Here is a 27,631-nt window from a genome sequence, read left to right as displayed (position 1 = left end):
ATTTTAACGCCGGTTCTTGATAATATGCCCCTTAGCTTTTTGACCTAATTGCTTTCAAACATCAATGCTGTACCCGATCTTGAATTTGGCAGCCATCTTAGAATGGTAATATTCCCATCATGATTCCATTTAATGTGATGAGTGAAACTGATGGTATTACCTACGCATCCAAAACTACAGCCAAATTATTGTATAGAGAGAGATACATCAGCTACCATATTTATCATGTCTTAAATTTTGCTTAAATATTGCTTATAAAATTGAGTGTAGATTTTCTTTTATTAACTCCTGTGGGGAAATATGGTTAAAGCCAATATTTAGCACACAATATTGACGCCAGATTTATGATACACTGTTTTTCTACAAAAATGTGATAGTACCACTAAGTCACTGAGTTCTCTGAGGACACATTAAGTGCCTCTGGTGCACAAAGAGAGTGCTCAACTATGCATTCGCCAGGGACAGTGCAACCCCAAAGCCATCTGTGGACACCTCCACAGTGCTATGGAAAGTGGACAGAATGCTTCCATCTAAGCCAAGGAAATGTGATGCTCATGATGCAGAATTATTCACTGGAGGTGGCCTTTTTGTGCCCTCTGTTCTGAACAAAGATACTTAAGGAAATTTCTTAGTGGAGTGCTGTTATTGCTCCCCTGTTGATTTGGTTCCTCCTATTTCAAAAATACTTCAGTTTCTCTTGACTGCCATGCCCGGTCTTCTAAGGTGCTCGAAAACTGGGAGTATAGATGGGGACACGTGCGGTGCATAATAGTTTTCAAGTGCTGTAAATTAGTTAAATTCATTGCACCATTCATTTCTAAAGTTTAGGCAAACCAAATATTACCATGATTGTTGTGCGTGTGCAGAGGGTTCGATTACTGCTTCAGAGTTTGCTTGAAATTCCAGGTTATACGCTTACTTTTGACAGTACACTTCCACCTTAAAATACTGTAAAAGAAATCTATGTTTTAAAGCATAAGTACATTCTCTTCATGTGAGACATAGCAACTATGCATCCTACACACTGGTGCTTCCTAAAACCAGGACAACACAATGTTTCTATAAACCCCAACCGGCCAACTCACACTGCGCCATCATGTGTCACAGTGAGCTGGAAACCACTGCAGAGAGTAAGGGCCCCGATTCACAAAGAGCCTCCGCAGTCGTGGCAGAATCTCCAAAATGACAAACTGCACTGTAGAGATTCCACCACAACTGCAGAGTCTCTGCCACATCTGTGGAGAATCTTTGTTGAATCGGGCCTTAGGTTTCCTGACCATTGTGTGGAAGCTTTGTGCTGCTGACTCCCATTCAGGAGAAGATAATGTCATTAGTTTTTGTGAAAGGAGGGATGTCTCCTCGAACAGTGTTGGGATTTAAGCCTGCCTCCTTGCCTTAGCTCCTATTCATTGCTGGTCAATAGTGATAGCCTTAAGGCACCTTTTCCAACACCAGACCTTTCTCGTTCAAGGCCTCGCCCCTCTTCACTCTGTAATAGAAATTTTAAAAGTTGGCAAGTCTGTTATACAGGAGCTTGAGAACCTCCAGAGCACTATCAATTGACATCTACCCCACAAACAGAATCCACTTTTATCCCAATCTTTGAAAATGTCCCTCTCCGAAGGGTCACTCCAAAGTTTTTGCCTTCCTCCTCCTATTTTTCTGAACTTCATTTTGTTTGCTTTAGGACTCTGAGCACTTTACCACTGGAGACCAGTGCTAACGTGCATGTGCTTCTCTCCTAAACATGGTGACATTGGTGTATACACAAGTGGCATATTATTTTACATATAAGTGCCTTGTAAAATAGTGTATCCCATTCCCAGGACCTGTAAATTGAATGCTACTAGTGAGCCTGCTGAACTGGTTGTACCTCCCACATAAGTAGCTTTTCAAACCTTTCTCAAGCCTGCCATTGCAGAGTCTGTATGTGTAGTTTACCGCCACTTCGACTTGGGATTCAAAACTACTTGCCAAGCTTTAAAAAACCCTTTTATTACACATATGACATCCTTAAGGTAGGCCATAGCTAGCCCACAGGGCAGGGTGCTATGTAAGTAAAAGGTAAGACATGCATTTTTAAGTTTTGTCTGTCCTGGTAGTAACAACACCTAAATTCGTTTTTCAATACTGTCAGGCCAGCTCCTCTCTTAGTTCAACATTAGGAATTCCTTAATACACGTTTAAGCTGTAATTCCTGATCAGAAAAGAGTGATGCATCATGTTTTATGTCTTTGGACTGGTAATGACAAATCCTCTTTAATGGTGAATTTGGATGCACTTTAGCGCAACCTGCATGAGTCCTGTAGCCGGCCTGCCAACCATCTCGGCCAGCCTGAACTTTTGATTTTCCCCGGTCGAGCACAACCTCTAGTAACCCTTAAGTGATATATGTTTCTAAGCACTATTTTTTGATTCATTCTTTTAAAACTCATAACTTCGGTTCAGCTTATTGGACTTTTGTCATTTTGGTTTTGTTTTACTCATACAAATATAATCTATAGTTCCAACCCTGTGTGGAGTATTTATCTGGAGTTTTCCCTGTGTTACTGTGTGTTTGTTTGTGTTGCACAAATACTTCACACATTGCCTCTTCAGATAAGCCTGACAGCTCTGTGCAAAGCTACCAGAGTGAGCACAGGTTATCTTTTATTGTGTATCTAGCTAGCACTGACTAGCGTAGTGGTTCCTGCTTGTACATGGTGCATATTCTGACAACCAAAAACCCCAGTTCTAACATCCACTTTTAGTGGAGAGCATATATAAAGCTCCAGTCCACACCAGAGAAGATGTGGCTCATCATAATTCACTCAAGGATGCAGGTTTTTGGATCCCACAGATCTAGGCAAGCAAATTGCAGGCACCGTCATAGTGGTGAACTGTAGCTCTTCTGGTGTGGATTTATTTCCTCCTCTGAGAAAAGGCCTCAGTGTGGAAACTGTCATTGACTGACTTAAAAATTCCATTACAATGTTAGTAGACAGAAAGGGTAAATGGTACAAGTCAGTCACACAAAGACATTGCAACACTGTAAATTGGTTATCTGTCACAAAATCTATTGACAATGATATTTAGGCAAGCACACATGAAATACAAGTGTTGATTCCATGCACAGACTGGCATGTGTGAAGATGACTTACTTGGCTTGTGCCCGTCCTTGTCATGGTTGCAGGGGTTGGACTCACTTAGCTGGACAACTCGTGACTTTGCTGTGTTGGAGGGTCTAGGGGTTGGACTCCCTTAGCTGGACAACTCGTGACTTTGCTGTGTTGGAGGGTCTGTTGGGGGTTAAACAGTGCTCTGCTTTGGGGCCTGTCTTTGTTGTGAATTTGCCATTTGAGTTCTGATGCAGTTCAGTCTGCACCTTTAGTGTGGAGGTTTTCCTCCTTAAACATTCTAGACATCAGTGATTGTATATCACTATAAATAAATATTTTAAACAGTTCTCCTTTCTATGTAGCTCTTTGTTCTATCTCGGGTGCTGGCCTTCCTGGGATTTGACCTCATGGTGACAGAGGGAGGGTGTGGGTTGTGATGTGCAGGTTCCTTGTGCCTGGTGGTGTTCAGGGTTCCTAATTTTATCCCCCAGGTAGATTAGGTCCACACATTTTTGTTGAGTGGGGTTTGGTTTCTTATTTCTCCTCCTTTTTGTTTTCCTGCCCAATGCTGTTCTCTTGGTCTTATTGATGTTTATCACCTTTTCAGGTCAGGTGCCCTTTGTCATTGCTGCTGGTACTTCTTTTTACGGGAGTGTTGCTTTACCCATTGCTCACTGCTATGATTGAAGCTTCCGGTCTGTAAGGTCCTCTTCTCTTCCTCCTGGGCTTGTGAGACTTTTCCATAAGGCTGTTGTTGCCTTGTTCTTGGCTGGGTTCTGCCTGAGGTATGTGGTGCTTTGGGTCACCTTCAAGGGACTGGTTTGCTCCCTCCCTGTATTTATGATAGGGACTGTGTAGGTCTTTGGTTTGATCCTGGCTTGGCTCGGTATGGTTTCTGTCTCCTTGAATGAGTTATTGTTTGGTACCCCCAAAAACATTCGATGCTGTACTTGGGTGGCATGTGGTGCTAAATCTGGTGTTTTGTCAGAGTTTTATTTGTGACCGACTGGGCTATGAGTTACATTGCGGTCCTTGCCTTTATGGTTCTTTACTTTACATTTCCCACTTATGGGCCTTGACCCCTAGGTGCTGACTATTGGCTTAGTAGGCTGGCTGTGTTTAGTTTGGGGAATCCCTTGCTTTGTTCTATTGCATAGCTCTTCTTTCCATGGGATTATCTGTTCTTGGACTCTGGCTACCCTGGCTCCACTTGTGCTCCGTACTAAGCTTGATGATTACAGCAAGATACCCGGAAACTAGACCCCCTACAAGAACGCCATGATAGAATACCACTAACGCATCAGAACCACCAAAAGGACCTTCATCCACAGCAAAATCCTCACCAACTCCAAGGCACTCTTCGGCGTCATCCAAGAATTCACTATGCCCCCAAGCGAAGCCATGGACATCATCCCTTCGCAGGACCTCTGCAACAAGCTCAGATCCTACTTCCACCTGAAGATCAAAAACCTCTACGACAACTTCAACGGCCATACACCTGAATCCACAACCATCCCGCCCTCCGGCAATGCCAGCCAGCCCACCATCTCTTCCTGGACACCAATCCAAACCAAAGAGACCGCCTCGACCATGAACGGTATCCACTCAGGGGGCCCCACAGATTCCTGCCCACCACACATCTACCACAGAAACACCACCGCCATCGCACCAAAATTACGGCGCACCATCAATGCCACCTTCAAGACCTGCACTTTTCCCGATGACTGGAAACATGCAGAAGTCAGGCCCCTGCTCAAGGAGCCCTCAACAGATCCGACGGACCTCAAGAACTACTGGCCCATCTCGCTCCTCCCCTTCATGGCGACAGTCGCTGAGAAGATCGTCAACACAGAACTGACAAGGTTCATCGAAGACAATGCCATCCTCGACCCCTCTCAATCCAGGTTCCGCAGCAACCACAGCACTGATACCACACTACTCGCTGCCACAGACGACATCCGAATCCTCGTTCACCAAGGCCACACCGCAGCTCTGATTCTACTTAACCTGTCAGCAGCATTCAACACCGTCTCCCACCGCACACTCGCCGTTAGACTACATGACGCCGGCATACACGGAACCACCCTCGACTGGATCTGATCGCTCCTCACCGGCAGAAGCCAAAACATCAGACTGAGATCATTTCTCTCTGAACCCACGGAAATCAACTGCAGAGTGCCCCAGGGATCATTGCTCAGCCCAACCCTCTTCAACATCTACATGGCCCTCCTCGCCGCTATCGTCCAGCAGTGCGGTCTCAGCATAGTATCCTATGCCGACAACACCCAGTGCATCCTCTCCCTCACCAAGGACACCACCAGACTCAATTTCCAGGAAGGAATGCAGGACGTCACAACCTGGATGAGCCGCAAGGATCATCGTTGAGTCCGACACTATTTAATATCTATGTGTCGGACTTGGCAAGAGTCATCAAAACACACAGGATGGGTCTCACCTCCTACGCTGATGACACACAATTGGTGCTGGCTGTGCACAAGGATGGAGAAGTAGTTGCAGCCAATTTTCAGGACGGAATGATAGCCATCAGTACATGGATGGCTAGCAATTACCTAAAGCTAAACTCTGAAAAAACAGAGGTAAGGACTTTTGGCAAATTATTCCCGGGTTGGTCCCCCTCCTGGTGGCCTACCAAACTGGGACCTCCTCCACTCCCTGTATCTAAGGTCAGGAACCTGGGTGTCATATTTGACGACAAGTTGTCCTTCACACCTCATGTCAACACTGTTGTTTCATCATCATTTTACATGCTGAGAATGATTAAAAAACTCTTACCATTCCTCCCACTCAGTGCTGGAAAGACCCTGGTCAGCACCTTAGTAATGTCAAAAACTGACTATTGTAATGGTCTCTTCATGAATGCACAGAGCAAAATCCTCAACAAATTACAACTGGTCCAGAACTCAGAATTCTACAGGTACCCCTAAATACAAATCCATCTCAAAAGTGCTGCAACAGTTTCATTGGCTTCCCAAAAAGAAGCCGTATCAAATTCAAGGCCCTCTGCATCGCTTATAAAGCCACACGCAATACACCCCCTTCCGACCTCTGAGGTCATCTGCAGCGAATTTGTTGGGGGTCCCCCGCACTAAGAAAGCTTCATGGGGTGACAGACGGTTTACCGTCGCCACCGCCAAACTGTGGAATTCTCTCCCCATCCACATTAAGTCCAGCCCGACACTACTTGCCCTCAGGAAAATGACAAAAACATGGCTTTTCAGCCAATAGTTGTTAGATCTTGGTTCATGCTCGCTGTCCGTAGACACCCACGGGTATTTTGCGCGCTTTATAAGTTGTATAAATAAATACAATAAAATGAGCAACAGCTGCCTGAAGCTCAACTCGGAGAAGACAGAAGTCCTCGTCCTCGGAACCACCTCATCGGCATGGAACAACACCTGGTGGCCCACCACCCTTGGCAGCCCCCTGGCCCCCATGGACCACGCCAGGAACCTCAGCATCGTACTCAACTCCTCCCTCTCCGTGAACCGACAGGTCAACACTGTTGCCTCCAGCTGCTTCAAAACCCTCCGCATCCTTCGTAAGACTTTCAAATGGATCCCCCCCAAGGCAAGGAAGATAGTCACCCATGCACTCATTACCAGAAGACTGGACTAAGGAAACGCCCTCAATACCAGCATAAACAAGTCTCTGCTCCGCAAGCTCCAGACAATACAAAACACCACCGCCAGACTCGTCCTTGGTATCTCTCGACACAAGCACATCATCCAACACCTACGGAGTCTCCACTGGCTCCCCGTCGAGAAAAGAGTCACTTTCAAGATAATCTCCCACGCCTACAAATGCCTACACAACACCGGACCCCAATACCCCAATGATAGACTAACCCTCCACGTACCCAAAAGAAACCTCTGATACGCCAACCTCGTCCTCGCCGAAATCCCACGCATCCACATAGCCAAAACTGGAGGAAGAGCTTTCTCCTACATCGCGGCCAAGTCCTGGAATGAGCTCCCGATCGACATCAGGCGCGCCCCCTCCCTGAACACCGTCAGGAAGGCTCTCAAGACATGGCTCTTCGGCTGAACGGAACTGCTGCCCCCCCAGCACCTTGAGACCCTCACGGGTGAGCAGCATGCTTACAATTCCCCTGATTGATTGATTCATTGATGATTACCTTCTGTCTTCTTGGGTCCCTTATCTCCTTGGACTTTTGCTCTGGGACACTCAAGACAAATTTTAATGGCTCTGGTAGCCCTGCAATACCTCAAAGTCCATTAGGGGCTTGGGGCTTGAAGATTTCCCTTTGACTACCTGAATCCTTCTGTGGTAAATATTTAAATTACCTGTACTATTTTTTATGCGGTAAAGTCTAGTAAGAATAACTCAGTCAAAATAAGAGGCAGAATCCGTGGTATTAGAGGTTCTGAAAAGGACTTTATTCCTTACAAAGGAATTATGGTTCGAACCAGGCAATCATATTCCATTACCACGAAGGTTCAGGTAGGGATCAGCAATACATTATTGACAAGTAACAATATATATATGAAAAGCATTGCATTAAGACAGATGCAGGAGGCGTAACAGCTGATAATACAGATAAGAATACACATACGTAATGAAAATAGGCGTAAATACAGGCGTATACTAGAAACGTCATTTAAAATGATGTCACAAGTGGGTGGATCCATAAGAGAATCCTGCAGTGTCAGCAGAAATATTTGGCAGAGATGCGCGCGCAGCCGCATGACGTGTGATTGACGTGCAACTAGAGGGTGAAGGGGAATTGACATTTTAGCTCTACATGTGGAGACAGAAGTCTGGGGGGTCAGGTCAACCTAATCCCAAATTGTATCTAATATCTTTGTTTAAGGAACTGGTTTATCCAAAAGGAAAGGTCTCTCGGACGGAATCTTATTCTATACTGACTGTTAGTGCATGTACAAGCGTCTATGTGTCTACATGAGATGCGAGGGGGCAGGAATCTTCCATGGTGACAGGGGCTATGAATTACTTGCATAAAGACAGCGAGGCCGAGCCCTTTGCTCGGTAGCTGGAAGGATGTTTACCTAAACTACTAGACAGGAATGCATTGGATGAGGAGCGGAGCAGATAACTTGAAGGCTGAATACAGTTTTTGGCAGGCAACAGGCCGCGTCAGGCACCGTTAGCCGCGCAGGGAGTAGGACAAAGTTCATGGATACGGATGCAGGTCCAAGCTGGAGCATTTCAGAGGCAGAAGCAGAAAAAGGCTTGATGGCAGAATTCAGGGCCTACTCGCCTGAACTGTAAAACTAGAAAAGTGAACCATATAAAGTCGGTGGCCAATCATACTTAGGAATGGAATATTCGACCCATTCATGGCGGATCTGAAAGAGGGCATGTTGACGTTGGACGCACATGTATTTGCGTCTTCATAGCTGGAACTGGAGGGAACATACATGTACTTATAGCATGTACATGGAGCCGTTGGGGTCTAAGATAGGGGACACAATTGACCATGAAAATTCATATTTCCTCATTCCCTCCTTGTCCCCTACGGACCCTCATGAAATATCCATCTTCATCAATCCATCAATCTGTTCATATAGCATCATTTGTTCTTCTTTCTTCTTCCGGGATCTTGAATGAAAATTTGAAGGCAGGATACACGATGTGGCACACAGACCACAAATCGCTGGCCCACATTGTAGACACAAGCAGCAACTGAATAGTATGAGAAAGCCAATACCTAGGAAGGATAGGATCCTCCATCCCCAGGCTGACAACACGCTCCAGAACCAACCGGACCAAGTCCAGGTGCCTGGATTCTGGTGTATCTGGCTTACGATCTTATGAAGTCGAGTTATGGCTTTATATACTGACGGCGCGTTTTCTGGTATGAAAACACAGCAACTTGATCCGATGACCCTACAAGCTCCGCCCCTATCGGCCAGAATGACGTCAAGGACAAGACGATTTTGAAGAACAACAATCCGCATCGCAGACTGCTCCTCTGTTAAGTTGCCTAAGGCGGAAGTAGTTTCATTCACTACTGCTTCAAGGGTTCTAGTTAATCTACGTATCAACTTACTATTAGTGACTGTACCTATGTAGGGAAAGAAACCTTTATTGAAATCTGTGTATTGCTCCCATGCTGTTTCGGTGTAGTCGACAATCGGGAGATCTCTCTGCTGTCTATTGTGTACTAAATGGGTATTCCTATGGTAATCAGGCGGGGCTAGGAAAACAGGTGGCAGAAGGAATGCAATGTAACAGGTACCATCCCAATCTAGGGGTAGGCGTATGTATGCGGTGTGACCACAAATGAAGTAGGAGTGACGAGAAGCTCTAAATGTAGACTTGCCTTTATCACTGAATTCTATTACAGTGGTACATTTACTATGGCCCATGTGTATTGAACCATTCTTTCTTACACATAATTCGCCTCTAATTGGAAATACTGACATAGCGGGCAAGATTGGTGTAGCTTCGGATTCAACATTCAGGATCATGAGATTAAGTGTAAAGTTACCTAATCCATATACTTCATTTTCTAGATCAGTTCCTGTTCTTTTGGGAAGTCCCTCCTTGTTAGGGTAGCAGACTTTAAGTAAAACTAGGTTCAGGTTTCCCCAAACCCAGTTGTCTTGATAAACTACTGAATTTGAATCTAGGGAATTAATCAAACTAAACCATGCTCCACAGGAGCCATTGTGTGTGAATGGATACGGAAAGAGGGGCAGAACTCCCTTGTATTTCTGATAGGGAGGGAGTCGGCCACATATCCAACAATTTGTAGCATTGCTGGTCTGATGAGAATGATGTAACATACTAATGAATGTGTTGTTGCGCAGCGCAAATCTATAGGACAACTCATGCGGGGGTAATTCGCTAAAAGAATGTTCGGCAGTAGCATTGGAAGCACGCTTGGAAATAGGGTAATACACGTGTAATAATATACTGGCAATGATAATCAGAAGACTTAGAAAAAACATAATTAACAATGTCACTATGCAGTGACTACGAAGTGATTTACAGTACGCATGTTTCTTGAGCTGTTTCTGTCTATTTCTCTCTCTATTTCGGTCTAGAGGATACATGTCAGAGACAAATTCAACCGATTCACCTTGGAGAGGACTTAAACAATCAAATTGTCTGACTTGCTAGACCTTAGTTTCAGTTTATAGTTTTCCTTTTCTGGCTTGTCAACCAGGGGGAGTTTTGAGTCAGTCTGTGAGGGAATGCAGGGCTGAAAATTCAAGTCGGATGATAGTCCATGAAACTTTTTGATATGGCTCGAGTGCAACCACCCTTTACGTCCCTCAATCTTCACAGCTGTCCTTGTGGTCAATAAGACGAGTTTAGGCGACTGCCAGCGAGGCTCCAGCGGGTTCCTTCTGTCGAAGTTCCTTACAAGTACAATATCTCCCGGAACCACGTCATGGGGCTTCACCTCAGTGTTATCGGGAAAAGCTGCAGCTACCTGTGAACGACAAGATTGTAGTGCACACATCAAGGAAGCCAGGTAATCTGTCAGCATATTACAATCAACATCAGTTATTTTACGAGGTATAGGCGTCCCCCACATATTTGGTGGTCTACCGAAGATCACCTCATACGGGGATAGCCCTGTTCGAGAGTGTGCTACCATTCTCATGTAAAAGAGCGCAACCGGTAAAGCTACTATCCAGTCGATACCTTTTTCTCTACATACTTTGGACAGTCTAATTTTCAGAGTTTGATTATGTCGCTCCACGAGACCTGCTGCCTCGGGATGTCGGACACAGTGGAATTTCCATTGATAGCCTAACAGAAGTGAAACATGTTTCATTAGCTCGGATGAGAACGGCTGGCCATTATCTGAGTACACGATACGGGGCAAACCATACCGTGGGAAGAATTCTCGAACTAACTGTTTGGCAGTAGTCGGGGCAGTGTAATCTGAGACGGGATACGCCTCTGTCCACCGGGAAAGAGCGCATACAACTACGAGGACATATTTGAATCCTCGACAACGTTCCATCTGGATATAATCCATCTGGAGGACTTCAAAAGGGTGATCGGGGGGTTGAAATCCACCCTGTTCTACAGGTACGCCTTTTCCTGGATTAAACTGACAACAAATCATACAGGTACGTACTTTCTGTTTAGCTGCTGCTCGCAAGTGTTTATTGAACCAAATGTGTTGAATACTGTCTAGCATAGCTTTCTCTCCTAGGTGCGCTGGACTATGTATTGTGTTAATGATGACTTGAACCATTGAGTCGGGGAGAAACCATATAGATTTTCCCTTCGTCATCCATCCTTGATCTATTTGGATCCCTCCTAATTCAGTCCATCTCTTTATTTCTTCTGGTGTAGCGTGTGTCTGTATGTCAATTACATCAAGGGCGGGATCCTTAACTGTCATGCAGTGTGTTGGTGTCGGAACTATTGTCTTTGTCATGTCAGTTGGACGAGTCTGATTCTGAGCAGTCTGTTTAGCTGTTCTGTCAGCAAGGTCGTTACCCTGAGAAATAATGTCAGTCACTTTTGTATGGGCTTTACACTTCATAATCGATATTGTAGTCGGCAGATGTATTGCATCTAACAGAGCTTGAATAAGGGGACCGTGCTGGATGTGGGCACCGTGAGAAGTTAAATAACCTCTCTCTCGCCAAAGCACGCCGAAGTCATGGACGACTCCGAATGCATAACGTGAATCTGTGTATATGTTGACTTTCTTATTTTTGGCTTGAATACAGGCTTGTGTCAGAGCGATGAGCTCTGCTGCTTGAGCTGACAAGGTATCTATACAATTTGTTTCAATAACTTCAGTGTCTGTTGTGACTGCATAAGCGGCCACTAACTCTCCTGTACTTGTTCTCATGCATGAACCATCTACATACAATGTCAGGTCTGGATCTGATAGTGGAATATCTGTCAAGTCTTGTCTGGGTTTCGTTGTAATAGTAATAACTTCAATACAATCATGTGCCAATGGGTCTGTTCCACTTAATGGCAAAAGTGTGGCAGGATTTAATGTACTACAACGTCTGATTTCTATGTGTGGCTGGAACAATGTCAATTCATAACCCGTCAGTCTTGCTATAGTCAAGTGTTGTGTTTGGGTCCGGTTCAAGAGAACCTCTACTGCGTGTGGTACTTGTACTGTTAATTGATGTCCTAACACTATGGCATCGCTTTGTCTGATTGCTAAAGCTGTTGCTGCGACTGATTTCAGGCACGCAGGAAGAGCCTGGGCTACGGGATCTAATGTACTGGAAAAATAAGCACATGGCTTATGTGATCCTGCTTGTTCCTGCGTGAGTACTGACAAAGCAGTACCTTCACGTTCTGTAACAAAAAGTGTAAAACGTTTGCTGTAACATGGTGTTGCTAAAACAGGTGCTTGACATAACGCTTTCTTTAAGCTTTCAAAAGCTTGCGTATGTTCCTGAGTCCAAGGGAGGACAGTCGATGTCGCTGCCTCCTGTGTTGTCAACTGAATGAGTGGTTTTGCTAGAAATGCATATTGAGGGATCCACTGCCTACAGTACGAAGTGAGGCCTATGAATGCTCGTACCTCCTTTTGTGTCTTAGGTGGCGGCATGTTTACAATTAACTGGATACGGTCAGGTGTAAGCTGTCTTCCCCCCTTGGACAGCAAGTGCCCAAGGTACACAACTTGCTGGACACAGAATTGTAGCTTTGAAGGGGACACTTTGTGCCCCTTGTCGGCTAAGAAATGAAAAACCGTCAGTGATGCTTTTTCACATTCAGGTTCGCTTCGGGCGGTGATCAGCAGATCATCGACGTATTGAAGCAGGGCAGTGTTAGCTGGCATGTGGATACTGTCAAGTTCTCTTTTCAGTGCTTGGCTATAGATGCTGGGGCTTTCTGTGAATCCTTGAGGTGCGCGTGCGAATTTAAAACTTCGTCCATTTAAACTGAATCCGAACAAATATTGGCTTTCCGGATCGATTGGGACGCTAAAGAAAGCGTTCTTGAGATCAATTACAGTAAAGAACGTTGCTTCTGAATCTATGGCTGTTAATAATGAAGAGATATCTGGGACCACGGGGTATTGTGGTACAATGCATTTATTTAATTCTCGCAGATCAATAACTAATCGATATACTGGTGGTGCTTTTGGATCAGTTCGTTTAAGAATCGGAATTATCGGGGAATTACATACATTGGAGTCGGTTTCCACAACCACTCCTTGTGCAATGAGCTCGTCAATGATTTGCAGTAAAGCCACAACAGCATCTGGGGGTAACTTGTATTGTCGTATTCGTGGTAGTACTACTCCTGTTTTTAGTGTGACTTGATATGGTGTAAAGTGCATACAACCTACATCAGTGGGGCCTTGTGCCCATAAATGTGCAGGTAGATTCTGTAACCGGTGATCCATGTCTCTAGACACGTAGTGACCTTTAAAGTCACGCAAAAACAATCGTACTCCTTCCGGAGAACAACATATTACAGCTCCTAGAGCCTTCAATGTTTTTATACCTAACAAGTTTTCTGGACATGATTTCGTAAGCAATAGATCTGTAGTCCGTGTCAATGGACCAACTGTGAATGCAAGTGGTTGCGATACTTCGTTAATAGTGGGGTTTCCTGAAAAACCAAGGGAAATATTTTGTGAGCCTGAGAGGGGTGCCCCTGGGACTTCGCTGTGACTGATAGTGGTTCTGCTTGCCCCTGTATCGAGTAGAAACTTTCTGTCTTTCCCTAATACTTGACTCTGTACGTAAGGACCCTCTTGATCTACGGGAACCTCGATAAGGGGTAGGCCAACTTCCCTCTCTAGGCTATTTCATGTGTAGCGTTGATACTCTGGATAGTCATTTTGTGCATACTGGTACATTTGTTGTGTCGTGTTTTGTATTGCAGCAATAGGCTGTGGCTGTTGTTGTGGTTGTTGTTGTTGTTGTGGTGCGGTCTGTTGTACAGCTGGCATAGGCTGTATATTCTGAGGTACTTGTTGTTGGATCTGATCCTGTCTAGGCGGACGTGGTCTCTCTTTCGTTATACCCGTAGAGATATTATGTTTCAGAACTGCGCAATCGTGTATATAATGACCTGGCTGTTTACAATAGTTGCATGTCCCTCTAACAGGACCTACTGAATCATTGGACTGTGTCATACCCTTTTTATGACCGTCAGCTGAAACTGACTGAGCAACAAGCATTTTCATTTTCGTGTCTTTCATACGTCTTTGTTCATGTTCTTGTTCTTCTCTAATTCTATTGTGATGATATTGTAACATTTGTAACATCTGTGACGGTGTGTTACCTTGCCAAGTACTCTCGAATTTTAATACTCTACTCTTAACTTGGGGCAGGGAATTCTCAACTAATTTTGTCACAAACAGATGTGGATACGACTCACTACTTGCTTTTATGCCACTATTAATACCAAAACATTTTTCAAATCGGGAATAGAAATCACTAGTGTCTTCATCTTGTTTTTGTTTACAGGCTGAGATTGCACCCCAGTCTTCCTTTTTCGTAGTTAATAAACGTGGTAGTACCTGCACTAATAATCCTGGTAATGCTGTAGTCCTTTCCCCAAGCCCTGAACCTGCAGCTCGGGCCTTTTCTTCGTTTTCTAATGCTGTCCAATCTATCTTTTGGTCTCCCACCTCCCATTCCTTTTCTTTGAGTTTCTCGTAAATACCGGCGGGTAATAGGACTTTTAATATTTTCATAATGTCAGGGTAAGTATACTCTCCCATGAGTAACATGTCTTTTATCTCACGGTGGAAACCTGCTGGGTCTTTGTCATGGCTAGGTACTACTTTCTTCATTTCTAATAATTCAATATTAGTTATGGGCGCGTACACAAACACGCGTTTAAAATTATTGTCTTCACCTCTTATTGGGTGCACTTCGCGTAAGGGATTCTGTCTGTCTATGTGGTACGTTTTTCTGTCCAACTTGGGGGGAACTGAAACATGTTCTGGGCATACGAAGACAATGTACTGGTGTCGATATTCTAGAATTTCTTTAATTAAATCAGTACCTGAACCTCTCCATTTATTCGTGAGTAATTCTATCAGTATATCAGGTAGGGGACCAGGATCGGAGTGTTGGCTTCTATACAATATAACGAGGTGTTGTATCATGTATATACCAGCTAAACGCTGTTCGTCTGGGGTAAGATTCAAAAACGTGTGTGCTAACGCATCATCACTGTATTTTTCAGAACTGTCAGCCCATTGTACTGCTGACCTGGCTAATTCTAGTTCATCCATAGAATCGAGCATATGATACCCCCTTCGGTCTCGGAGTAATTTATCAGCAGCCTGGAATAAGTGTTCAGGGGACTTCGTATTTAGCATAGGGGCTTGAAAATGTCTGTTACATTCTGGACGTATCGGACGTATCGGGTCATTAAAGTATCTGGTATTGTTACAAGGTCTTCCCCTACCTACATAAGCTATCGTTTCTAATTGTCCTGTGGGCATTTCTGATTCTTCCTCCTCCTCTCCCTCTGATTCAGTTTTGTCTGCCTCCAATCTGGCTTTATGTATTCGTTCTACTTCTTTGCGGATCTTCCGGCACATAGCTACTATACACGTCTGTTTATCATGTTTTCCCTCTGATATATTCTGACCCCATCTGGTAAGTACTTGCATTTCATCCTGATCTACCCCAGGCCTATCTCTGTCTCTGATCAAGCAGTTTATGAAGAAGCGTAACAGTAATCTCTGTATATCCACTTTCTGATAATCCATGGCTTCGTCAATACTTTCAGGGCCTTTCCCCGTTTGGACAAAGCGATATATATTGTCTAGATGATTAATCATTCCTGGTAATGTCGTTAAATATAGTGAAGCTCGTCGTATACGTAGTGATGATAGCAGCATTCTGTCATTTTTACCGGGCACTGGATCATATCTACAATCCACAAGATGTTCCTTAAACATGTCGGACGTTGCTATTTGGGGTGTACGTTGGTTTGCTAAATCTCTAAGAGACCATTTACTTCGTGACGGTGGCGTGGCAAAAATTGCTGTCGTACCTCCTGTTGCACCCTCTGAAGTGCTAGGCACGAAAGGATTTGTGGGATGTAAGGTAGAAACTGTGGATGCAGGAAAAGCGGTGGAAACAGATGGACCTGTTGGATTGTGCGGAGGAGTTTGTTGTTGCGGAGGTGGGGGCGGATGATCTCGGGGTTGAGCACCATCGACAGGTGGCGTGTGTGGTGGAACATCAACATATTCGGGAGCTACATTGTCTAAATAGGAGGAAAGGAAAATATCTTTTGCGGTCTTGGGATGTACTTTAATCGGGAGTAACGGGGGTGGCAAATCCTTCGGTATTTCCGGGGTGGCCTTAGGTAAACCTTCGGCCAAAAGAGGATACATACCATTCATAAGAGTGTTTCGTTGTCTGTCTACTTGTTCTGTTTTTACTCGGATACCTTCCTCAACTAATACATTTTCTCGGGCTTTATTTGAGTTCTCCCTACTTTTCTCTTCCTGTCTGAGCGCTTTCTCTGTGCGCCTATGCGATTCTTTACGCCATAGTTCAATGGCATCTTTCTGTGACTGTCTGGCTTTCTTTTTCCATAATTCTTCTTCTACTCTCATGATGCAATCTGCATCCCATGTCCCAGCTGCGGGTCACCTCTGACTTTCTGCTAGATCCTTGGTGTAGTCCACCCATAAGTCAAGATATAATACGGCATCTAGGCCATGTTTATGATACATAAAGTACCCTGGAGTGTCCCTAGGTGGAATGGGAACAGCTTCTTCGAGTACTCCTTTTCTAGTTTTGATCTGTCTTAATTTTGAAAAGAACGGCATCTTTAAACCTTGCTACTTGGTTCTTACTCGAACTGGACTTGAACACAATTAATATAATAAACACAATAAGGAACACTCATTCATACCACAATTTTAAAACCTATTAAAACATTTAACATTTAACATTTAACGAACAATGATAATTAGAAGAAAACTAGTCACTGACATAATACTAATACTAGATAATACTGAATTATATACATGAGCATACTAGATATACTGCTAAACAGTACAGATACACTGCTAAAACAGTGCAGACCGGATTTGTGTACCCAAACCCGTCATGATCGGCACAAATTAATGTGCACGTCTAAATGCCTCCCCGGCAACGGTACTCACCGGGTAGCACGGAACGGAAGGCCTCGGAACTGAACTGAACTGGACCGGACTGGACTGGACTCGACTCGGAACTTCGGAACCTGGTGGGCCTCTGTATACCTCGGATCTTGCTCTCTCAGCTAGGCTCTGGTCGGGATACTTCGCACTTCTCACCGCCTCGTCTGGGTGTTGATCGCAGCCTCAGTCACCCCCGCTTGGCCGGAGGGAGATACAGGAAATCCTGCGGGTACGCGTTTTTGTCCGTTCAGCTGTGGCAGGGGACCGGGCCTGCAACGCACCTCCGGCGCGTGAGATGAGAAAGTGTCCCTATTCGGGCGCCAATTTATGTGGTAAATATTTAAATTACCTGTACTATTTTTTATGCGGTAAAGTCTAGTAAGAATAACTCAGTCAAAATAAGAGGCAGAATCCGTGGTATTAGAGGTTCTGAAAAGGACTTTATTCCTTACAAAGGAATTATGGTTCGAACCAGGCAATCATATTCCATTACCACGAAGGTTCAGGAAGGGATCAGCAATACATTATTGACAAGTAACAATATATATATGAAAAGCATTGCATTAAGACAGATGCAGGAGGCGTAACAGCTGATAATACAGATAAGAATACACATACGTAATGAAAATAGGTGTAAATACAGGCGTATACTAGAAACGTCATTTAAAATGATGTCACAAGTGGGTGGATCCATAAGAGAATCCTGCAGTGTCAGCAGAAATATTTGGCAGAGATGCGCGCGCAGCCGCATGACGTGTGATTGACGTGCAACTAGAGGGTGAAGGGGAATTGACATTTTAGCTCTACATGTGGAGACAGAAGTCTGGGGGGTCAGGTCAACCTAATCCCAAATTGTATCTAATATCTTTGTTTAAGGAACTGGTTTATCCAAAAGGAAAGGTCTCTCGGACGGAATCTTATTCTATACTGACTGTTAGTTCATGTACAAGCGTCTATGTGTCTACATGAGATGCGAGGGGGCAGGAATCTTCCATGGTGACAGGGGCTATGAATTACTTGCATAAAGACAGTGAGGCCGAGCCCTTTGCTCGGTAGCTGGAAGGATGTTTACCTAAACTACTAGACAGGAATGCATTGGATGAGGAGCGGAGCAGATAACTTGAAGGCTGAATACAGTTTTTGGCAGGCAACAGGCCGCGTCAGGCACCGTTAGCCGCGCAGGGAGTAGGACAAAGTTCATGGATACGGATGCAGGTCCAAGCTGGAGCATTTCAGAGGCAGAAGCAGAAAAAGGCTTGATGGCAGAATTCAGGGCCTACTCGCCTGAACTGTAAAACTAGAAAAGTGAACCATATAAAGTCGGTGGCCAATCATACTTAGGAATGGAATATTCGACCCATTCATGGCGGATCTGAAAGAGGGCATGTTGACGTTGGACGCACATGTATTTGCGTCTTCATAGCTGGAACTGGAGGGAACATACATGTACTTATAGCATGTACATGGAGCCGTTGGGGTCTAAGATAGGGGACACAATTGACCATGAAAATTCATATTTCCTCACTTCTCATAGGCCCTCATTCCCTTTAATCTTAGTCAGTTATGGTGAGATTTAGTGTCTCTGAATACCCTAGACTTCACTTGTGCTCCCTGCTGCTCTTGAGGCTTGAGAGCTTTTGTTTTGTGCTTTGCTGTGGTATCTGTTGGACCGGTGTGTTTGGGGGAGTAAGGGGCTTACATGTTGGCTTGGATCTCTATTGAGCCTGGGTGGAGTTCACCTACATGGAATTCCGTGAAGTGACAAAAAACTCCGCCAAGCTACTCGGCGTGGGTTACTTTGCACTGTTCGCACTGAGTTTTAGTGCCGGGTGTTTGTCCTTCGCTGAAACATCAGAGCGAACGACATCTCGTACAGTGCAAGATGGTGCTGCTTCTTTCTGCTGCTCGAGTAGAAGTTCTACTCGAGCGGCAGTTTCCTCAACGCGAACAGAAGGTTTCTCAACGCTAGCAGTAGCGTCTATCCGCCACCGCCCGCGTTGAGAAATCTAGCAGGGAAGTGGTCTAGCACTGGATTTTCCCCGCTTGCGCTCTCCAACTTACCGTTTGTGAGCGAGGAAAACACTCCGCTGCGCGGAATGGAGTTATTCGGAACTCTGCGAGCTCTGCGGAGCACAGAGTGAGAAAAACTCTGCAAAGGGATCAGAGTTAAGGGCCCAGGCTTAGTGCTTAGTTCCTATTAGATTACAGTGGCGTAACAAAAGTTCAAGGGCCCCCCCTGCAATATACACGGAGGGGCCCGCTCCTTATTTATTCCGGAGCGCTCAGTCATAAGTACACCGCGGGGGATGCGGGGGCCTGTGTTACGCCCCTGTTAGATTAAACTTGTCTACTCTGTGAGCTTAGCCTGGTATTTTGTTTGGCAGGGATTGGTGATGTCTTGACTATCTGCCCTGACCTGGGCATTCACTTCCCATTCCTTGTGGTGCTGTCTGGAATTGGGGATCCTCATTTTGTGAGTCCTGCTGGATTTCTGTCTTTTGCTGTGATACCTAGACAGGCACTCTTTTAGCAGCATCTTTCTCTCCCCTTTTGCTTGTAGGGTTCGGGGTGTGACGCCTAGCTGACATCTGTGCCTGTGCCTGTTGATGCTTTACTAGGGCTGTTTGGGTTTCTGATTGTAGTGGTTGATTCTTGTATTTTGCACTTGGCTTTTCTGGGTAATCCTGCTGCCTTTTAGTTATCCTGCTGTCTACCCCCCTTGAATAGATGTGGAGGCAGTTTGTTGTCCCTTTCCAGTTCACTGTGCTCGCTGAGTGGCTTTTTGCTTCTCCTGAGTACCGGTGGGGAGTTGTGGTGGGTGACGGCTTTACTCTCTTTTGGCCACTTATTGTTCTTGCATTCTGTTCCCTTTGCCTGCTGTGCTGTGGCTGGGCTTTGCTTTATAGGCCCAGATCTCAGTCCGTTGCTTTCCTCCTGGATACTAGGTGCAGTTTCACTAGTTTCTGTAGTATGGTACAAGAGTATTGCTTGCCTTTTTCTTGGGGGGGGGGGGTCCTTTCTGTTGTCTGTAGTTCAATCTTCTGGATTTTTGCAGCTTCTTTCTTCCCATTGTGACGTCATAAGACTTGACTTCAGTATTCCTCCATAACTACTGTCTCTGGTCTGTCATGGGTGCTCCTTTTCTCAGTGGTCCCCAATAGAATTCTTTCTTGAGATGTTGTTTTCGTCCGGCCTGTGGGGTACCCTTCTCTGTGTGCCAGGATCTCTATTTTACATTTCATTTCACTGTGACTGAGTGTAACATCTTGGTGGCATTCTTTATGTTGAAATCTGGTTGTGCTGTCATAAATCCTGAGCCTGTTCTCTGGTTATTCAGCTGCCTGCTGGTATGCCTCTGTCGGGTTGGTCCATTGCTATGTTTTTTGGTTCCATTCTACTGATGACCTTCTTTTTGCCTGCATCTAATTTATGGGCATCTTGGCTTGCCTCTCCCTTCTTCTGATTTCATATTGGTTTGGTTTCTGTGTTCAGATCCATAACCATCTGTTCTATCTGAATATGGGGAGTCCAGTCTATGGGCTAGTAGGTCTAGTATAGTTGATGTGCCTTACACCTCTCTTCTCCAATAAATTTCCGCAGCTTCTGTGGTGATTCTTTTTCTGTGATTATCTTGCATTGCTTGATTGTTGGCTGTGACATTGGTGTCGGACATGGAACTAGGATGAGGATGCACTGAGGATATAGTTAATTGATTGCTTACTGGTATTCTGCATTGCTCCAGTTCCCATTCCACTACTTTTATCCTGCCCTTACTGTTTGTTGTCACTAATGTTTAGGAATGTCAGCAAGATCTGTGGGTCGGCTCCTCATTTACAGTTCTGTGGGTGTGAGAAAGTGTATTATTGGTTGAAGTAAATGGTAGTCCTCTTCTAGTAATAATTACACTATTCCTTACTAAGTCTAGTTAAGTCTCAATTATTTAAACTTGAGCTTAACCCTTGGTAGCTGTAGCACAGAGCAGACAGCTTAACTTAGGAGAAATATATAAAGTATTTATCAGTAGCAAAGTAGTTAACAATTAGAAAAGACAACACAATGAAAATCCCACTCCCATTTATAACAATAGAGAAACTTTTAATGAGTAAACAGACACAAAACAACAAAAATTAGATGTACTGAACCATAGATATGCTTTTTCAAAGTGTCAGATGTTTCTAGCTCAGAAAAACACAAAGCGCCAAATGTGGGTATCTGGTCGCACTAGAATGGGACAAAGTCAAAAGTTAAGGTCAATTGAGTTGTAGCGCAGGTTGGATAGAGGGACCAGATCTGATCCATTTAAAGTTTTACCTTCTGTCTTAGTCTCTGGAATTGAAGTTGAAGATCCTCAGCAGAGTAAGGCAGCAGGCTGTGGGGGAGATGGGTTCCATGAGGCCGAATAGCCATTGGATGATGTCCCAACCAAGCCGTTGGCTATTGCTGAAGTATTGTGTGGGAGTAGGCTTCTGTATCGCCGTATTGAGCATGCATATGATGCAAGTATGCTGCTGTCGATCTGGGCGAGGCCGGAGCACTAGACGCCTGAACACCGTGGAGCACAGGCGAGTAGGGGCCTCACACCACCGAAGCAATTACCGCTGCCTGCTGCTTGATGAGAGACGTTGAGAGCCGGCGAAAGTCCTTGCCTTTGAGGTAGCAACTGCGGACCCTCAGGGGTTTTGCAGTGGGTTGGTGAGAGCACTGCAAGTGCTAACAGTGTGCATTTCTGCTTCTGCGCTCGCTCCCCTGGCCCACTTCCTTGCTCCCTCAGCTGCCAGTTTCCTGCTGTTTTTTTTTAATTGGCTCTTCCAACCGAGACGTGTGTGTCCTTATCGCCCTCAGCTATTGCACTGAACCCTAGTGCCTCGTGGTCACAACTACAGCTGCAGTTGAGAGGCAGTCAGGCTCGCACGTTGTGGAGGCAACGTGAGAGATGGATAAGGCAGGGTGCTCAGTGCTTTTGGAAAAGACCAACAGGGACTACCAAATTTGGAATTCTAATATTCTGGAGTCTCTGACAATTGCTTTGTCTGGTAGGCTTTGTTATGCCCTGGCAAGCTGAATACAACAGAACTGTAGATCGACAGGTTTCAGGCTTCGGCTTTTTAGCAGGCAAAGTGTAACACCTTGTGTAATGTTGTGTCATGTGTGCTAAGGGGAGTATGAGGGAGAGTGAAGTGGCTGTAGTCAGACACGGTGGAAAAGGAGCCCAGGCCTCACGGAAGCAGCCTAGCCAGTTCTGGGTGTGACTTGTGGGGTTGACAGGTAAACTTCAACTCTGCCTCTTTTGCACCTTCTTTCCACCTTGAAGGCCTTTTACTCTCTGACTATCGCTCAGGAGCTTGAGTTTAAAGTTGATGGTGGCTGTTTACTGGAAAACACAAGGAGATGATGGACGGAGCGCTGAAAATTTTCAGACACTCACCCCCAGTCACAGATCTGGGTTGAATCCATCACCTTTCAGTCTTGACCCTGTGCCTCATGGGAACAGTCCAGCCCAAACTGCCAAGCCAGGTCTTCCCTGAACCGGAAACAAGCATCCTGGGACCTGTTACTGGGTAACACCCTTTATCAGTCAGGCTAGCTTGAATCCAGTGGCAAAGTGAGCAAGGGACCCACGTCTGGGCTGAAAAGATGTACAATGGAACATAATATATCAAAGGATCATGACATAATACAATATGACATGTTCACCACATACCATACACTGAAAAGTGGAAACCCTAAGTTTGAATAGTGCACATAAATCACAGTGCACATGTACTTCATGAAAACATACTCTTATTCATTATTAGAACAAACTAGACACAGTGGGGTCAACAGAAAGTTCAAAGTATTGGCAGTTCTGAAGGCCCAAACTTGTAACCATAAATACATTTCTATGAACGCCAATAGTGGGTGTAAATAAACTATCAAGACAGTCAAACGGTAAAGAGAGAAAGGGAGAAAAGCAAAGACGTGGAAGAGAAAGGATGCTTACTTCCAGTAGCAAAAAACATGGAGAGAAATGACGCTGCAGGGTGAGTAGGGGTCCAAAACATAACCCCACATGTTATAATAAGAAGAAGTGAGGAATGCAGCCCTCATAACTGGTAGTTGCATGCATGCATTTAAGGGGAGTATGCAGATGGGCTTCAGACAATAAAAATGTTTTTGCTGGACAGGACGGACATGAATTTATGATCAGATACAACATCAACTGTACTTCAAAATATGTAGTTTACATAATTGAATGTAAGTGCAAGAAACAATACGTGGTCAGCACTATTAGAATTTTGAAGGAGCGAATCAGCGAACATGCAAGGGCACTGAAAAAATGTGATGATAAATACCCCATGGCAATTCATGCTATGGATTGCAAAGCACAGGGACCCCATAAAGAATTCTCGTTCCATGGGATTGAAATAATTCCACAGAATTCGAGGGGGAGAAACAGGGAGCTGAAATTACATTGCACAGAGGCAACTTGGATTATGCATCTCAGAACAGTGGAATGTGGCTTGAACACGGCATATTCTGGGGGACTGAGTTTCTGGATGTTACTACACTATTGATAAGATCTTGAGGACTGGTTTAAGCAATCATAGTAATCTTTCTGTTTCTGTTGAATTAGAGTTTAAGTCTCTTGACTCTTGGAATTCCAAGGATAATGTTATTTATAACAAATCAAATGGGAGAACATTTTGGTCACATAATAATATAAAGACTTTGGGTCAATGTCTTAAAATAGCAAGCTTGGACCCACCTGATCTTTCATTACATGATCCTATCTCCTGGTATGAAGGGCAGTTGACCTTCTTCCGTGTTCTTGAGAGCAAAGATAAACGTAAAAGATCTACATTGCCCATTAAGATCTCTCAGGCTTCCTTGTTAGGGAGCAATTTAAATTCATTACGATCTCTAGACTGGGGAAGTCGATTGCCTGAGGCGTAAGAGAACAAGACTGAATGTGGCAGAATGTAGAAAGGAAGAGGATAGAAAGTGGATTAATATGAGGAATGCCGACACCTCTAATAATCCATGCAACTATTGGGCTCTAATAGCACAATACTGTAACTCTAGAGTCACAGCCCAAGTAATCTCAACATTGGTCGATGTGTGAACCCAGTATATTTCTCAATTATACGCTTGTAATTCAAGCAGTAGTGTTTTGCCTGTTCTAAGCTCTGAAGTAGATTCCATGAAACTGAATGGTCCACCTTTGGTGAGGAGAATGAGGAATTCATCAAAGGTGCATGAACTTCGGACGCCATATCGGGAATTTGAGGCCTATTTATGGGCTATCATTTTATGTCCATTGTTTCAGTATTGCTCCCTGACTGGTGATATTCTATCCTCCTGGAAGTGAAGTATTATTGTTCCCCTATATAACAAGCATTGGCGTAGCCAATAGGTCTCGCCTTCGGGACCTTATAAGTATTTAGCCATGCAACAGTTGTATAACTAAATACTTATAAGGTCTCAAAAGCGAAACCTATTGGCTATGCAAAGCGGCTGCGCAAGTGAAGGGGATCGCGATCAAACATCAAAGCAGCCGTGCGGCCGCGAAAGTGAAAGTAATTGCGGTAAAGCGCGGCGCACGCGCCCGCGCACATGCACTGTAGCTCTAGGCTGGCCCGGCAGCACTTTTTGGAGCCCTCTCAATAAGCTGGGTCAGGCGAGACCTAAAAAACGAACAAAGAATTATCCCGCTAGCTATAGACAAATTTACCTTCTGGATGTGAAAGGCAATTTTGCCAAAAGCATTTTACCTTCACTCCAAGAATGGGCAATTCATAATTACCTCATACTCGTACAGCAGATGGGCTTTCTTAAGAATTGTGTAACCCTTAATATTATTATGGCCCTTCAAACTCTTATAGAAATGTACCCTCAGACCAAAAGCATGCTCATGTATTCTGCCTTTATTGATTTCTCGCACAGCATTGGACAGGGTTGACCGGGGGGGAGGGAGGGCTGTGGAGAACGTTGTTAGGACTGGGAATTTCAGCTCACCTTCTGAGGTTAATAATTGCCCTTCACTCCTCCACCTGAACTCAAGTTTGATGGGTGGGAACAAAGACCTGTTGAGAAGAATACTGATGCAGAATGGCTTAAAGCAGGGATGCTTGCTGGTGCCACTTTTCCTTTCACTCTACACTCATCATTTGCCTTGCAGAGTTGTCCTGGTAAAGGGAGATCCTCTGAAACTTGGAGGCTGTTTTACAAGCCCTTTGCACCACTGGTGCATCACTTTTAACATGGGAAAAAGTGACATATCGGCGGTTCAAGGAGCTTGTAAATAAGTCCCTTTGTCTAATGAACATTGCCTGTCTTCTTTAACTTTCGATATTATTGTGTTAGACTTAACTCCAAAAGGCCTCAAAAGACATCTTTGTGCTTTGGAAAACTATACAGAGGAACACTTTCTAAAAATAAATACCTCCAAGAGTAAAGTTATGAACATTAGAAGAAAGGGGGTCAAAGTCAGGCAAAACTTTAATTTGGTTCTTTGGGAGTGTTAAGATTGAAGTAGCACATTTTTTTTCATATTTGGGTAGGATCTTTTCAAGCAATTGCCTGATAAAAGATCATATGCACCATTGTTAAAGTAAGGCATTGTCTCAGGCCTCTACTATCCATAGATTGTATAAGTGTTTCTGAGAAAAGTCATTTTGCACAAGTCTTATTGGTGTACAAGTTCAAAAATCCCACCCACACTGAGTTATGCCTGTGAAGAGATGGATATGCAGGGTTGGAGCTTGTTTGAGACAGTAGAAGGGTGTCTATGGGGTCAAATTTGCAATTTGAACTCTTTGGCTTCACTTTCTGCTCTTCAACCTGAATTTGAGATACCCGCCACGGCTGTGTTCACTATGGCAGCTTTTTGAGGTGGAACAGTTTGCTGGGAATGGAAATGGGTTCTATTCTCTCTGCAATAAAGCACAACATTTTCCATAGTATGAATGATAGAAGTGCACTTTATTCTTCCTATAGAAAAGCATTGGAAATGTTCAAGATTGTGCTGAGTAGGGATTTATACTTCTCAAAACCTGTTTTTTAAAAACTTTTGGTAAACAAAATCATTGTACATAATGAGTAGGAAAAGGGATATTTTACTCATTTTACAGCAAGTGAGGAATTAGATTATAATGGAAAGTAGCATCTGTAAAAATCGCCAACCCTATCTCCTTTGGGATCTCCCACATGGTGTTCAGAGAATCATCTTGTTATGAATGTTAAATTTGTTCCCTCTGCAATTTATCACAGGAATATTGGAAGCTATTCCACAGGGTAAGAGGTTTTTTGATATTTGCCTTAGCCATGTTCAAGACTTAAATCAAGTGAAATTTTGTATGCCCATACCTCCATTCTGAACATCGCCACTTTTTGAGACCAATCTTAATGAAACATATCATAACTTCTGTAGTTGAGGCTTGTCAATGTTTATTTGCCCCCCCAACTGAAATGGCTTGTGCAAAAATGTTCAACTTTTAAAAAAAATTCTAAATGTTTTTTAATCTTCTATGCATAGGTGCAATGGCTCTTTGCGCTTTATTCTGATTCGCACAGAATCGCAAACTTTATTATGCAGTTGTATGTTTTATTAGCGTTGTATATGCTGTAACCTTTGTTGGGTATTTGCTACATATACCTGTATAATTGAACTTTACTATTGTAATGGACTGAATATGTGTATTCCTTCTTTGCACTATACCTGTTATTCATTCGTATTTTGGTTTCTTGATGGGTATTTATATGTAAATTTGTAACCCCTTAGTGAATCGAGAAAACAGTATATGTCACTACTGTAGTCATATATATTTCAAATGAATATGCCCTTCATGGGAATTTTTTTATTATGTTGTAATGATGATTGCTTTAAGAATGTAATTTTGTATTTTTTATGCAGGTCTTAATTGACTTGCAAAACATAAACAATAAATAATTAAATTGAATTGGATACAGGGACCAGGTTTGGTCCAGTAAAAAGTTTTACCTTCTGACATAAGGGCCCATTAGGCTGTCCGCCCGCCACCCTAGCGGTGCTGGGACTGGCCGCCAGTGGTGCGGCAGTCCCGCACTGACAATTATGATGCCACCGCCACGGTGGTGGTGGCATCCCGAATATATTACATTGTGGCAGGCGGTGCTGTAAGCAGCACCCGCCACAATGCATTATATACATGTTGTGCATTGGCATGCACAACGTGACAGGCACCGCGCGGTGCCTGACACCTTGGGCATGCCAATGTTTGGGGGTACCATGTGTACCCCCCAAGTGCAGCCCTCCACCCACCAACACTCTGGGGGCCCGTAACGGGCCCCCAAAGAGAACTCCGCATGCCTTTCCATGGCGGAGTCTTCACCATGAAAAGGCATTTTTCCGCACACATCATATTACCGGCACCATATTATGGGCTTTTTCCGCCCGGTAGGCAATCGTGACGATTGC

At 44.3% G+C, this 27,631-nt stretch overlaps 1 protein-coding gene across 4 annotated transcripts in view; it reads left to right on the top strand.

Annotated features, from left to right (window-relative positions):
- LOC146866843 (scavenger receptor cysteine-rich domain-containing protein DMBT1-like) overlaps positions 1-27,631 on the top strand; it is a 289,789-nt gene that overhangs the window by 87,074 nt on the left and 175,084 nt on the right. The window lies entirely within an intron of this gene.

The sequence above is a fragment of the Triturus cristatus genome, chromosome 1_2 (genome assembly GCF_964204655.1).
Source record: "Triturus cristatus chromosome 1_2, aTriCri1.1, whole genome shotgun sequence".
Classification (NCBI taxonomy): domain Eukaryota; kingdom Metazoa; phylum Chordata; class Amphibia; order Caudata; family Salamandridae; genus Triturus; species Triturus cristatus.
This window is presented reverse-complemented; position numbering and strand designations above follow the sequence as displayed.